At 40.6% G+C, this 14,385-nt stretch overlaps 1 long non-coding RNA gene across 1 annotated transcript in view; it reads left to right on the forward strand.

Moving 5' to 3' along the window:
* Positions 1 to 14,385, forward strand: part of LOC134422337 (uncharacterized) — a 27,932-nt gene extending 13,547 nt beyond the window's left edge. Inside the window, exons 2-3 of the long non-coding RNA XR_010028790.1 lie at positions 11,177 to 11,283; positions 14,238 to 14,385. This is a non-coding gene — a long non-coding RNA (uncharacterized LOC134422337). The remainder of the gene's footprint in view (positions 1 to 11,176; positions 11,284 to 14,237) is intronic.

Consider the following 14,385-nt stretch of genomic DNA (forward strand, 5'->3'; position numbering starts at 1 on the left):
GTTTGTGGTTAAGATTTCCTTTATTGTTCAGAGATTTTCTCCAGTTCTGTGCATCTCTTTTAACCCTAGCCAGTCACGTTGACAAGGAAAAGGGAAGAAAAACCTATTCAATTAAAACATCTTTACTGCTATTTAGAATGCAGATGAGCCCCTCAGCAATGAGGAAATTAGTATTTTATGGTGAAGCATTTATATAGTTTATTCTATATTTGAACCATAATAAATTACATCCATTTTTTACAAGAATTATAACTGACATGCTGTCAGAGCTGTACATGTACAGCCTTAGAAATATACATAATACTTTGAAAGCTGTCACATTCAGTACCGTTGTAAACATCACCCTGGGTTACCAAACTGTTATCTTTAGGTTTACTTCTTCAGATAAACCATGGGATCTTCGCACATTTCAACCAGAAGAAAATCAATTCTCCCTCAAACAGTTGCACAGCAGTTTACCACTCGTGTTTAAATGCACAGCCTTGTACTAGCTTGGATCCCAGTTTGGGTCTGTTTGCAAAATAGCCTCAGTTATGGGCTTTGAATCAGGGCTGGGAGAGCACCACAGTGACTCAGTGTCCTCCCTCATGTTGACATTCTTCAATCCAAAAGTGCCGCTGAGGTTCTTTTGTGAATATTCAGATGTATGTATTATATTACAGTGCTATTTTTGCATGGTTACTTTTGTAGACTGATCCTTCTGAAATACTGTGTATAAACCTGTTTTCATGAGTTTGCTGAATTGTTTTAAAAATATTATTGGAGAGTCATAGTGTTGCAATGGGATTCTCTAGGAGGTTTCCAATTCTTCAGAAATACCATTACTCTTGACTATGTTCTTTAGGATGCTACCTCAGATGTTACCTAATCACTGGAAATTTCTGTAGTTTATTCCCTTGTATGCATTATTTTCTACTTCACAGTACAAACCAAATGCAAATAAGAATAAGGCTTTCCAACTGGAAATTTTATATAATTAATTAATGAACTCAGGCTGGAATGAAGATAATTTTAAGCAGAGCTGTGATTCAGCTTCAGCTGCAGGAAGATGTGGTTAAAGAGCATTGCCTCTGCATTCAGAAGGCTTCAGCCACGATCCTGCAGGGAGTTCTCTGCCTACAAACATCTGGCCCAAAACAAACCCAGAGGCTTCAGTGGGACTCAAGGTACTGCCAGGGTCCTGAAAGACTCATGGGGATGGAGAGCAAGCAAGGCTACATGAAGCTAGCATGGGAGAAAAGTGCTTTGACAGCTATTTTCATGCCAGAGGGATGTGAACTCAGGTTTTGTGTCCTGAGGAGATCCTGAAGTTTGGGCACTGGTGGCTTCTGCCCATCACGTAGAGCAGGAAGGGGCAGCTGACAGCTCCATCCAGATGAGGCTTTTGGGTCTGACTGCAGCCATGCTTGAGACACCAGGGAAAAAATTTGGCAGAGCAAACAGATCAGCTGCCATCAAAGCTCAGCAGTGGTGGACCTGGGGATGTGGGTGGAATTCAGGTGCCTACACCCCATCTCAGCTGGCTCTATCTCCTTTTGGGATAGTCCCTTAGAGCCTGCCAGCACTGTCAGATAATGTAATTTTATTTTTTTTTCCCCACTTCAGGTGGTAGAGGTCAACACCAGAAAACTCCTTAGATGGAGTTGGATGCTTTTCCATCACAGAACAGGAAGATGTCTTCCATTCTTTCTGATCTGAGGTGTGGTAGCCCCAAATGCCATTGCAGTGCTGGCCTCTGTGGTACAGAGAGGTGAGGAGCCCCAGGAGCACCCACCACTGTGCACAGCAACACTTAGGCTGTTGTTACAGTTAATTTCCTCCTCTCTTTGAACCATCTAAATTCATCGTGCATTATCCTTCTGCTATTTATGTAAATGTTTAGATTAGGTAATATTTTATTCTACAGTGAATGACACCATAATCCTCCTTATTCTTCTCGTTTATCATAAATATTTAGTTTGTTTTTAGCTTGTGGGACTAAACACAACATCGTTTTCATTACTGTGAAATCTTCCCCTTTTCTTCTCCTGCAAGCATTCCTGGTCCTCTGGCAGTACTCTGCCTCCCAGAACATGCTAATATTGCTTGCATTACTGCAGGATTACCACAATGAAGTATACACTTGGTATTATAATTCATAATGTTGCTTTAAAAGATTAACCACTCCCACGGCTGTGTCTGGTAATTACAGAGCAGACTTTCTTTCTTTTTTTTAAAAACAAAGAACAGCGTGCACAAAATGACTGGCAAGGAGGTAAGTGTTTGGGGTGTGCTTTGTTTTTCAACCTCAGAGAAAACCAGATGCAAAATTGATAAAGGAGACTGAGAATGGGTTTTAAGCTGAGATACTTCTATATGTTAGTAATTTAACAGGTTTATATAAAGGAGATGGCACTGTCGGCCCCTGGAATGTCACAGACTGATGCGATTGGCAATTGCCAGCTCAGATGATTCTCATGAACAACCCCAAAATAATTAATAGGCCTTCTGGAGTTTTCCAGGCAAGTGAGTACGCTGGTGAAAGAGCAATAGTTAGTTTAGCCTGTCAAGGTTCATTCTTTTTCAAAACTCCAGTCCTCCCTTGATGCCCTCTAATGGTTTTTTGAAACACCAAAATGTTTTTGCGTGAACAACATTGCCCATTGTGCTTTAGTTAAATGCATTTCGATGTCAGACATACTCCTGGCTCAAAAATGGCTGTTCCCTACCCCTTCCTGGGGGGATCTCCAGGGAGAGCAGCCAGATTGGCTTTAATCGGCCAAAGACACGGGATGGGCTCTTAATGCGATAAACCGATCGAGTGTGCAAAGTCACATTAATATGTGGAAACTTGATCGGCTTTTATTAAGGAATCAAGAAATGCTTTAATTGCCGAGTGACAAGAGCACTTGTTTGTTTAATTGCTTGTTTGTGTTTGTTGTAAAGCCTTGGGGGATGTGGTAATTTGTCCCATTGTTGTTTGAAAATGTGGATCTGGTAGCCAAACCAACAGCAAATGACAGACATTGGTCTGGTACCAAGTGTTGCTTCATCAGTGCTTACCACATTCCCAGTTTGGAGAGGATGGCAGCCTTTGGAGCAACAAAGTGGGATTCTCCTTCCAGTCTCTCCTTGCTTGCATTGTCCAGAGCTTCCACACTGTGAGAAGGTTGGAATTCTTGTACTTAAATGAGGAGTTAGTCACTGTCTGATAAATGAAAGTAGCATTTAAAGACTGCTGCATGGTAGAGCAGCACTTAACAGGTTGTTCTGTCTTTCACAGCTGGGGATGTAATGGTTGCACGATCCTACATAAAACTCCTAAAAGATCTCAGAGCCTGAGGCAAAGTCCATTGAAACTGTTGGTGTCTTGTTTGTTGGACTGGCCTTTGATCAGATGCTAATGCATAGCGATTGCTTTTCTATACCTTTCCTGAAAGGGATTTTAGCATGGAATTGTTCCCTGCTGCAGGACTGCAGCAGTCCTTGGGATAGATCTTTCATGGCTGGAGCTGACCACAAGCCTCTATGGTACAATGATGCCTGGCATTCTGTGCTGGGAAGAAGTATTAGGTTTGCTGTGAATTTACATGAAAAGTCCCTGGCTAGCAATTATTCTAAATATAAAGCTTCCTGAGATCCTAATATTTCTTTCCTCTAGATTCTTGCCTTACTTTGGAAGTTAAGTTTTCCATCCAGGACTACAACCTGGAAAAGCTTTCTTTCCTGTTTTCTCTAAATTAGCCTTTTTAAATACTTTCTTGATGGAGGAAGATAGAGAGTGACTGATGATTAGGGTTATAACTGGCTTTCCAGATCAGTATCCTGCACTGTAGAATGCATCTACTTCTGTAGAAGGAGCCTAGGAAAAGTCGTATCAATATACATTACAGGCTTGTCATAACTCACTCATTTCCTATTTCAAACAGGAGGAAATATACTTGAACATATCTGTTGTATCTGTCAAGACTTCTCATTTGTCAAACTATTAGTGGTCCCTCTGTCAACATAAATAAATCTGTCCATAAATCTTGACAGGTATAATCATTTGTTGCATTTGAAAGGCAAGTCTCTAACATTAGACCCCTTTTGATTCCTAACATGATTATCTTTAAAGAAAGACATTTCAGATGCCTTCTGAATCTGGCCTCTGTCAAATGATTTCTCCGCTCTCGCTGAGTTATCTACTTGTACAAAGTAAGCAAAGGCATAGTTCCTGCTGTCAGCTCTCCTGAGGACCACACGAATCACCAGCACCGCAGCAGCGCCGGGGCCTCATCCTGCAAGTGATTATGTTCTGTTTGTCAGAGCAGGCTGCTGATACCCTTATTGTTCTTTACAGCTAGGTTCCTATTCCTATTCTGGGCTGTTCTTCTGGCACCAGTTGTCCTTTCTTTACTTCTGGGAAGCTATCAAAGAACGTTCTTTGAAGGTGTTCCATCGGATGCTGCCGATCTTTTCAGTGCTGTTGTTGCTGGCAAACAATCCATACCCATACAGGAGAATTAGGCCTCTGAAATGGCTGCTAAAATATGGGCTGGCATAGCTTAAGATTGAATTCCATAAATCCAACACAAGCTTCACAAGCTCTCCAACTGCTCTGGGGCACACAGAGCAGCTCCAGCCTCCCAAGGCTCTCCTGGGAAATATGAAGTGACCTTATTTCTATGCTTGATGGCCTACTGATAGTAATTTTGCCTGCCTGATGAAGTTAACAGCTATCTGGCATTCACCAAGCTGGAATATGAAGTGAGGGTCTTTGGCCAGAGCTCAGTGTCCCAGCAGACAGCTCTGGCACACGACCCAGAACCTGGTCAGTGCATGCATACCAAAAGGCAGCCAGTGAGTCCACAGCTCTCATGGCTTCATAACATTCCCTGCCACATGGAAAACCTAAAGCACAGGCTTTGCAAATGAGAAGGAGTCAGGAGGTTGCTAGGGCTGGGTTTGTGGGAACTGCACAGTAAAGAGTGGATCCCCAGGGAGCTCCAGCAGGAGCCAAGGTAGTTGGTATCAAAGCTCCTGTGGTGTCATGGGCATGCCCAATTTATACAGCCATGGGAAATTAGCTGGTGAATGCTGGAGGAACCCAAGTCTAATGTTTTCCCTTTGGTCTTCTGACAGTGAAGTCAGAAAAGCTCTAGTGTTTTCCATAAAATGTATTTAAAGTTCTAAATCTTCCCTCTTTCAACCTTCCACTCCTTCAAATCATCTGCGGTTTGCTACAGGAAAGATTTTTAATTGACAGAATTTCAGCTTGTGCTCCAAAGAGACTCATTACTTCACAGATTCTTTAGCTTCCTGGGACCTTGACGTCATGGGGATATTCCTTGCTCACTGAAACTAATTTTTCAATGAGCTGCAGAAGAAGCCTCTGTACCAAAAATTTGGTCCAGACCTTATGATGGCTTGTACAGGATGTCCAGATGCAGGGTGTCAAAATACATCTGTTAGATAAGGTTTTTGTCTGAATCACAGCTCTCAATGCACTCGCTCATTAAAAAGCTTTTTTTCCCATGTCGAGTCACAATTTAGGATAATATTCCACTGGATCAGACAGTATGCCAGAGCCATAGACATCTAGTTTGCTACACTCTCATGGTAGGCTGGAAGAAAATGGGAGTTTAGTCCTTGATTTGAAGGCAAGGATCCTAGAGTAGTTAGTTAAGATGTTGTTTGAATTAAAATACTTAGAAATATATGGTCCAAGAGGATATTTGTCTGTAGTCTTGCTGACAAAGTTCTTGGTTTGTGAATTTTTTTGAAATCAGGGAGATAAACACCTTGCTTTTATGAGTCGGCATGATATGGGGCATGTGCTTAAAAAAAGAATACAAGTTCATCTGGGTTCACACAGACACCCACAAGTGTTGATACCATTGGAGAGCCTGCAGGACTCTGCAGCCCCCAGGTGAGAGCCTCTGAGGGGCTGCATTCTGGAGGTGGTTACCTAGATTGATCTCCCCATGCCTTTTGCATCTGTGCCTGTCAGTGCCCCCCGCACAAGGAGCTTCCATGAGCTCCCACTGCTGTTTCTGGTTCTCTTTCCCTGGGCCAGGAAGGGTGCTGGGCTCTACAGCTTCCTTTTCTGTTGACTGGCAAGATGGTGCTTTGTCAGGTAACTGCTGTTGCCACCAACTGCAAAGCTCACTAGAGTATAATGACACCTTCTGAGCCGCTTCTTTTATGCGTTAACCTACTTGGAAACAGAGGCTCATGTGCAAATTCCCACTGTATTTTGTGAAGGCTGGAACATAAGCCAGATCTGAGCTGAATTTCCCCTTTCCAAGAGCCAGCTGAATCAAAATCCCCTGATGCAGACATCCCCAAATTTTATGGGTGCAAAAGATGTCTTGATCCAAATTTTGCAGTTTGCTCCCATCTCTGCTTAAAACATAAAATGTATGTTTTTAGGGAAAAAGGATATAAACATCTTGTTCATGTTTGAGCTGAGAATGTCTTTTTTCTGTAGGCTGTCAACACAACTTCAAATGCATGCAGCCTGTCCAATCTGACAGACAATTTGCATATTTGTGGAATGCTAATGCCAAGTTACTGTATACATTTGTACATGAAAGCATTAGAAAGTTTGAAGGATTAAAGGTGGAAATGTATCCCCCTCGGCCTCGATTAGAGATCAAGACAGCACATCAAGAGATGGCAGACAAATAACTGCTGCTTTGCCGTTTGGAATGGCTTAACCCAAAAATAATAAAAATCCAAGCTATTTCCTAGGACATAAATAGCTGAGGGCTTTACACGTGCTAATTGCCAGAGCGTTGTTTTAGCCTTTTGAGAGTGTAATGTGAAGTCTGGCACATCCAGTGTGAGCCCTCTGACACAGTGATTGTCCTTTTGTTCTGCTCTTGCTGCGTGCCTGGACCACAGCTAGAGCTCCCAGAGCCACCCCAGCCTAAGGCATCCATGCTGATGTCTAGGACTGAGCCTTCCTCAGTTGCTCTCAGGTCCTGGAAGGTTCTTTGAGGCCAGATGGAGGTGCTTGGCCCGTGCAGAAATTACTTAGTTTGCCATGAGGAGGGCGTCAGGAGGAGAAGCAGCAGGTGCTCCGCGATTTCCTGTAGAAAGATGATAAGATGATTGCTTTGCATGCGTCAAGATATATTTTGGAGCCTGGCTCTAGACCCAGAGATTTGAAAATGGAGACTTGGAGTCTTAAAAACAAGATATGCTAAAGAACGGTTTTGCAATGGTTCCTCCTAAGGATCAAAACTTGATACTATTTATTTTACTTGTGCTAAAAAATAACCTCAATAAGATGTTCTAAGTTGGCCAATGGATATAATTTAGGCTCAGACATTGGCAGCACAGGACAGAGAATGCAGGAGCTAGTCAAATCCTTCCCCCAGTCTTTGATCCAAAACATGAATATTCCTTTGATTCAGAAAGGGTTTGGCCAGCCTTTTTCGCAAACGGTTGCACGTCTCTGCGTTTTCTGGCTGGGGGAAGTGGAAGTGGCAGAGCCTCAGATACCTGGGAACCAAGAGCTGAAAACTCTCCTGGAAACTTCTCATGGTCTAACGAAATTCCCGGGCCAGCTTCCAGCCTGAGCGGATGCAGACAATGAGCCAAAATGAACCACCAAATCTGTCGAGATTCAGCCGTCATTTACGAAAGAGAACTGGGATTTGCAAGGGAGTTTGTAGGAGCTGAACACCCAAATCTCTTTAAATCCCAGTGGGACTTTTTTTTCTCTCTTTCTTGTATGCCACTGAAAACCCTCGTCTATTTATTTGAAATATTTTGAAGACCTCAGGCGGCACTTTCATTACAGACAAACCTCTCCACCAAAATTAGAAAATCACAAAGTTTTAGCTGCAGTCGCTGAAAATCTGTTATTTAACACACCTACCCAAAAAGCCCCAGGCTACACCAAAACTCTTGACCAGAGATAGCTCTGTGCTGTCACAAGACAGATCTATCTTTAGGTACCCCAGTTTGAAAACTTCACCCTTAATGCGTTCAGAAAAAGTACGTTGTTGTTTTAAAGTACATTACTCAAACGCTGAGATGCCTTCCTACTGGGAGCAGCATTACAAAGCCGAGCTCTGCCTGGATGCCTATCCAGCATGGATCTGACAATTCACATGTAGGAAAAGGCCTCTCATGCATTCATAGTTTAGATGACCTCCATATATTTGTTTAAAAAATAATTAGGCTTGCTTAGCTTTTGTACTGTTGCATTTTCTTTTTTTTTTTTTTTAAAGTAGCTTTTCCTGTAGCACTCCCAGGCCAGTACAATGCTGGCTTTTAAAAGTGATTTGTCTGTTACCAGGCCGTTTTAAACTTTTACTTCCTAAGTCCTTGCAAACCAGCAATACAAGGAGACTAAAAAAAAAATCTCCTGGGGATTGTTTTTATAGTAACAGTGAAAGCTTAAAATGTTGCAGCAGCAGCCAAATTATTTTTCTTTTAGTGGAAACAATACCAACAACTGGAGTCTACGCACAAAACGGATTAAAGCTACCCATAAAAATGACTAACAAATGAGTGCTACATTTCTTTTTATCATTTACTCTTTATAAAAAGCGACAGTTTGAAGGCTACTAATTTGGCAAGTTATTTCCCCTCTATAGTCATGGTTGTTCAGTAATTAGAGGATATATAAAACATGGACGTAGACATTCTAGTGCAGTCCAACATTTTTGTGTGCTTTAAGATAAAGTCCACTTCCTTTCTTTCCGACTAATGGAAAGCAAGGTAGACGTATCCAAAATTAAACTGCAGGACAAAGTTTGTTTTCAGGCAAAACTTTCAAGAATAGTCTCATGACAAAAGTCCAAGTCCTATTTGCACTCCTAAATTGTTCAGAATGAAGATGTTCAAAGAAATCTAGTAACCTCAGGGCATACAGGAGTGTTTTCTCCCCTGACTAAACAAATGACTTCTTAAGCACAGCTGAAATCAAACATTTAAAATATTATTAATTACTAATGCTAATTGTTGAGAAGTTTTTTTTTTTAAGTCATACGTGCTCTCCATAGGTATGTATTTATTTTTTAAAATCTATTGCCAAACACAGTACTTGGTGTCTAAGCCCTCCATCACTTGAAAATAGCAGGTATGTTTTTAAGTCACTTAGGTGGGTTTTGAAATCTTTGCTGGCTATTTCATCATGTATTTTCTGGCAGTGGCCCTTTCTATACCTGTAAGTAGTAAAAAATATATTGCTCCCTCTGAAAGCGAAGAGCTAAAAATAAAACAGGACTTGGTTTAATCAACATGAAGGCAAACTAGAAAGCCATTAGTTGAAGAAACTGAAATAAGAGAACTCAAAAGCCCTGGATGGAGAGCAGGGAAATGCTTCAAACAGGACATGCAGCAGTTGCTGGTGAAATTCTGTGTCCGTACCTGTTGTGGTTGGGTTCCAGTAGGCTGGTACAGGGATGCTTTGTGGGGCACACTGAATGGTGAGGAAGGTCCTTGGCATGTTTCTGGATGCTGGGCTCATGGCACATGGTCCTCTGTTATGTGTGTGATGCAAGACCAGTTACTCCAGTAATTACTGGTTTTCCTGCCTGTTGAGATGCTGAAGGCAAGACCAACATCTTATATGGGGTATGTGGCCCTACTCTAAACTTGGCCATTTGTCCTTCTGATCCAATGTGTGAGTGCTTGCCTGCTGCACATCAATATAATAATTAATAGATTAATGTATTACTAATACAGCCATTATGTATACTACATAATAGTATAATAAATAGGTATATTATTGTACAATGAGATAGCATATAATGCTCATATACTGATAATATATTAATATAAAAATAGTGATGTTGTAGCAGTATATTCAGAGTCCTACAGTATATATCAGTAGAGCAGTCTATATCAAGTCCTGGAGAAAATGAGAAATTATTTATAGGCTGAAGCCTCCCCAAAGCCTGCACTAACTAATAATTACCTACTAACTAATAATTACCTACTAATTTACACTAATACTGACCATGAGAGGTAGACCAAAAGCCCTGGTCCACAACATTGAGATTAAGCCAATGACGTTTCTAAAGAAAAAATTGTCTCAGTTTTAAGTACTTTTCAAAATGGTCACCATTACTGTGAAAAACTCTATTCCAGTGTATATAAAACAGAGTGAAATAATAACATCTCATTTGATTATACAAAGTAGTTTTTTCCTTAGTGTTTTAGTTCTCAAAATTCCCAGAATACACCACATGGAAACTGTTCACTTGAGAAATTAAGTACCGTATGTGATAAGACAGTCATGTGAAATTTTTAAGCTGTCATTAGAAATGATTATAATTAGGACAAACTATATGAAAATGCTTTAAAATTGAGACCCTGGTGAATTAAAAATTAAGGGGTATATTATGTATTATCATGTTGAAGGGCAGGGATTTAGGCGTGTAACTCCCATTAACACTAATGTGAGTTGCATTCCCAAATCCCCACGCCTGGCGATGAGCATCCGCCCCCGCGTTTGTTGTCACTGAACAACCTCAGCTTTTGCTGTACTCCAACACAATTCCTCTGCCTGCTGAGAACAAGTGGAATGGCAAACCAGGAGTTTAAACTGTTTTCCCTCACAAATCTAGGCCCCCAGATAGAGCCAAATGTAATCCATCTAAGCAGTAGCTGCCCTCCCTCGAGTAAGATTTACTTACAAAAACTGTCACAGAGTCCCCTCTTCCCTACAACTCTTCCTGTGCTTTCCCCCACACTTAATAACTGAGGGTTGGGCTGCAATCATTTTATTATGTCTCCTCAAAATGCAGGCAGCCAGTTGCTGGGGGTGGGCTTGTAAAGGCACTTCAATCAGGAGCCTCCAAAAGGAGCTGCTGTATCCACGGAACTCCCACGTGAGGAGTGAGATGTTCTCTAAGGACAGTGCACACAAGTGAAGCATCTCTCTTATTTGGCATGGCCGTAGGGCTGTCCAGAGCACTGAACAGGTGTGTATCCAGTGGCTGTGCTGGGCTTTGGGTCACATTCAGCTGAGGAGTGAGCTGCTGTGGGTTGGGCTGCAAAGTGCTGCCAGTTCACTTAACTCTCAGGTGCTTTCCTTGTACCCCAGAATCAGCAGTTGTGTGAGTTTGCATCTTGACTTTCATTGGAAAAATTGCAGTCCCAGTTCTTAAGAGAGAAACTTTCATTATTGTACCTTAAAAGTTTTTTTTTTTTTTTTTTTTTTTTTTTTTTTTTTTTTTTTTTTTTAATATAGAAGTGCATCATTTTCACGTGAGTGGTTGTGGAGTCCATCTTGTTGCCGTCATCATTTCATCTGCTCTTTTTACACCCCTGGATTTTGGGAATGCTGACACTACTAAGGTAAGAGTTCATCTGTTGCTTGGGCTTTGCTGAGAGTCTACTAATAACACTCATCAGAAATGTCTTGTCCTACTGATTTTACAAAGGCACCTATATTATTTTTTTAGAACACATTAAGAAAATGGTCATATTGCCACACTATAGCTCTCTGTGAGGAAAATCCCACAGAACCACAGCTCATACCTCATACCTTCCTATGGCATTGCAAAATTGTAATTATAATAACACACTACATTCTTAACAACATCTTTTCCCTGGGGCAAAATATATAAATCCAAATAAAACAGATATATGTAGAGGCAATACATCTCCTATTTTATTAATTAGCACCTGAGAAAAACATTTTGCCAAGCTAGAAAAAGCACTGATGAATTTTCAAGGAAAGTAATGAATTCCAGTTTTTTTTCTTTATTGGTACCTGTGGATTCTGTTGTATTGCTTGTTAACAGATGCAAGTGGGCAATATAACTATTACATCAGTCAATATTATAGAAACCCAGGCAGTTTCTAAGCAACAGCCCAGCACTGATTCTTCCAGCTATTTTCTAGGATTCCCTCAGACACAGTAAGTGAAGAGGAGTTGGACAATATAGTCTAATTTTCAGAAAGGAATAAAGCATGAAACTGGTGATTTTCAAAATCATATTTTTGCGGATTTCTTACCAAATCAAAAGAACTAAAATTGAAAACTGTCAAAAACATTTCAGCTCAAGAGATGCATAAACTTTTCTATTGTTCAGGCAGCTAAAGAGACACAGCTATTTTGCTTCATACCTTGTCCACAAAAATAATGAAAATAAAAATCATAATAATAGAGCCTCTTCAGCCTGTTGGACTGAAACTGGATTTTGTGGTGTTTCCATTTGTGGATTCACTCACCAGTTCAGCCTGAAAATAAAACAATTTTTTGTCTTTTTTTGTACAAATTCTATGGTCAGTCAAATCTGGCTCCTGATGGAAAAAATCATAATAAATCATAGTGTTTAAGCCACGTAGACTGTGTGTGTGTGAGCACACATGATTTTGTGTGTACACAGATAGAAAGGTGCATTTCAAAGCAATGCCACCCTCAGATATCACTGGCTGATAAAGTTGCTTAGCTTACATATTTCAAAGATGACATCTGCTTTATATATAACTGGGGATTCAATGAGGCAGCAAACCTGGGATCTTTTTCATTACCCATAACTTTTCAACCAGGATTCTCTCTGAATTTGGAGAACACTCTTTCCACACTTTTCTTTAGTCCAATATGGCACCCAGTGTCAACTTCAGGTTTTGAACCAGACTTCTAAGGAGGACACTGCTCTTTCATCTCTTTATGAATAATGCCCTTTCAGAAAGCAGTTTATATTTAGAATAAATAAGAACAGACATACGTGCACACCCGCACTTGTGGACACAAATGTGCTTCCAGGAGCACAACCATGAAAAAGCAAGAAGAAAATATTGTGAACCAGATGTTCTCTGGGTTTGAATGCTCCATTGGTTTCCATACACCATGCAAGGTTCTGGTCTGCTAAGGGAGTAGAAGCAAATTCAATATGGGAGCTTGGAGTGCCAGCAGTTTTGCCTTGCTTGGGAAGGTGGAAAGCAGGGGCTTTCTTCACTCAAGTCTGATTTTTGGGGGGGAAAAAAACAAAAAAAAAAAACCAACAAATGCACCTGATGACATTTCCTAAACAAAATTCTCTGTTGTGATATTTGAGTCATGGGCCAAAATACTTACCCTTTTGGCTAAAAAAAAACCAAGTTCATTCACAAGAGCTGTGGTTGTATTCTCTTCTTTGTTGTCTTGTTGTCTGGGCTTGTCCCCTCTTCTTGTTGTGTTACAGGGGCACACTAAGAGTGTGCATGATGGAAATACCAAACTCCTGCTATCTTCATCATGTGGGGTGCATGGCTGCAGGATGGGAGACACCCCAGGCAGCCAGGCTCTGGCTCCCACCAAGGAACTGATGCAGTGCTCAGGATTCAATGGCTCTCCTCTCATTTCCCTACTAGGCTGTTCCTATTCTTGGGTGTTAGATATTTTTCAAATAAACATTAAAAGATGTTTTGAGAAACAGACACTTTCTGCTCCCTGAAAAGGGAAGGGAAATATGCATCTCAATGAAAACCCCGTTTTCTATTAAAAGCTGGTTTTGGTGAAATGAAGTCATCCAACCATACAGCTCAGTCCACACAATTTCCGTGTGTTTCCATCCATTCCTCCTTCCCCTCCCAGTCTCCAAACCATTCTCTGCCTGCCTGATACATGTTGACATGAGAATTAAATCGCTAAGAACTATGAATGCTTTTGCTTTAACAGAAGGCCAGGTTACTATTCCTAGCATGGAAAGTTAAATGAAATCATGCTGTGAGTGAATTCCTATTGATTTCTTCGGAATTGATCAGAAACATTTGTCAAATTTTGTTTTCTTTCTGTCCTACATCTTCTTTAGACACATAGTTAAACATACTAAGGAACGTTTACATTTTAAAAATGTGTTCTAAGGTCTTTATATAAACATACATGTAATAAAAGTGACTGGTGATTTATATTTTCTATATACATTCAGATACTTTATTTTCAAAGCCAAGGTTTTAAAAAATAGGTGTCTAAATTCAGACACCTAAGTCTATCTTTACAGTCTTTGGTTGCCTGATTTTCAAACATGTTGATACTCAGAAACACTTTATTGTCTGTTGAGTTGTCTCTTTTTGACAAAAATTTACATTGGGCTGGTTTTCATCTATTAGAATCAGAAAAGGAAAATTAATGATTATAAATTTTCAAAGGATTTAAAGGCATAAAGAAAAAACCCCTAAAACTACACATCTTTTTGCATATTTAATTGCAGAAAATGATGTGCATTGGTACAAGGCACGTGAGTACAACGGAGCAGATTCGTCCTTGCTCACTGAATTTGACCTAAACCCCTTTTTTGCAGCATTTGTCTTTTCTTCTTTAGGTTCACACCAAGGCCTCCCGTTTGAAAAATGTATGTGTGCTCCTGCACCTAATGTATATGCATATTCAGTGTGACTGCATATGGAAATGGAGCATCCATGCCAAGAGTTTTCCAGCCAAGAGGCTTTTTGCATGTGTGAGTCTGGAGG

The sequence above is a fragment of the Melospiza melodia genome, chromosome 10 (assembly GCF_035770615.1).
Source record: "Melospiza melodia melodia isolate bMelMel2 chromosome 10, bMelMel2.pri, whole genome shotgun sequence".
NCBI classification, from domain to species: domain Eukaryota; kingdom Metazoa; phylum Chordata; class Aves; order Passeriformes; family Passerellidae; genus Melospiza; species Melospiza melodia.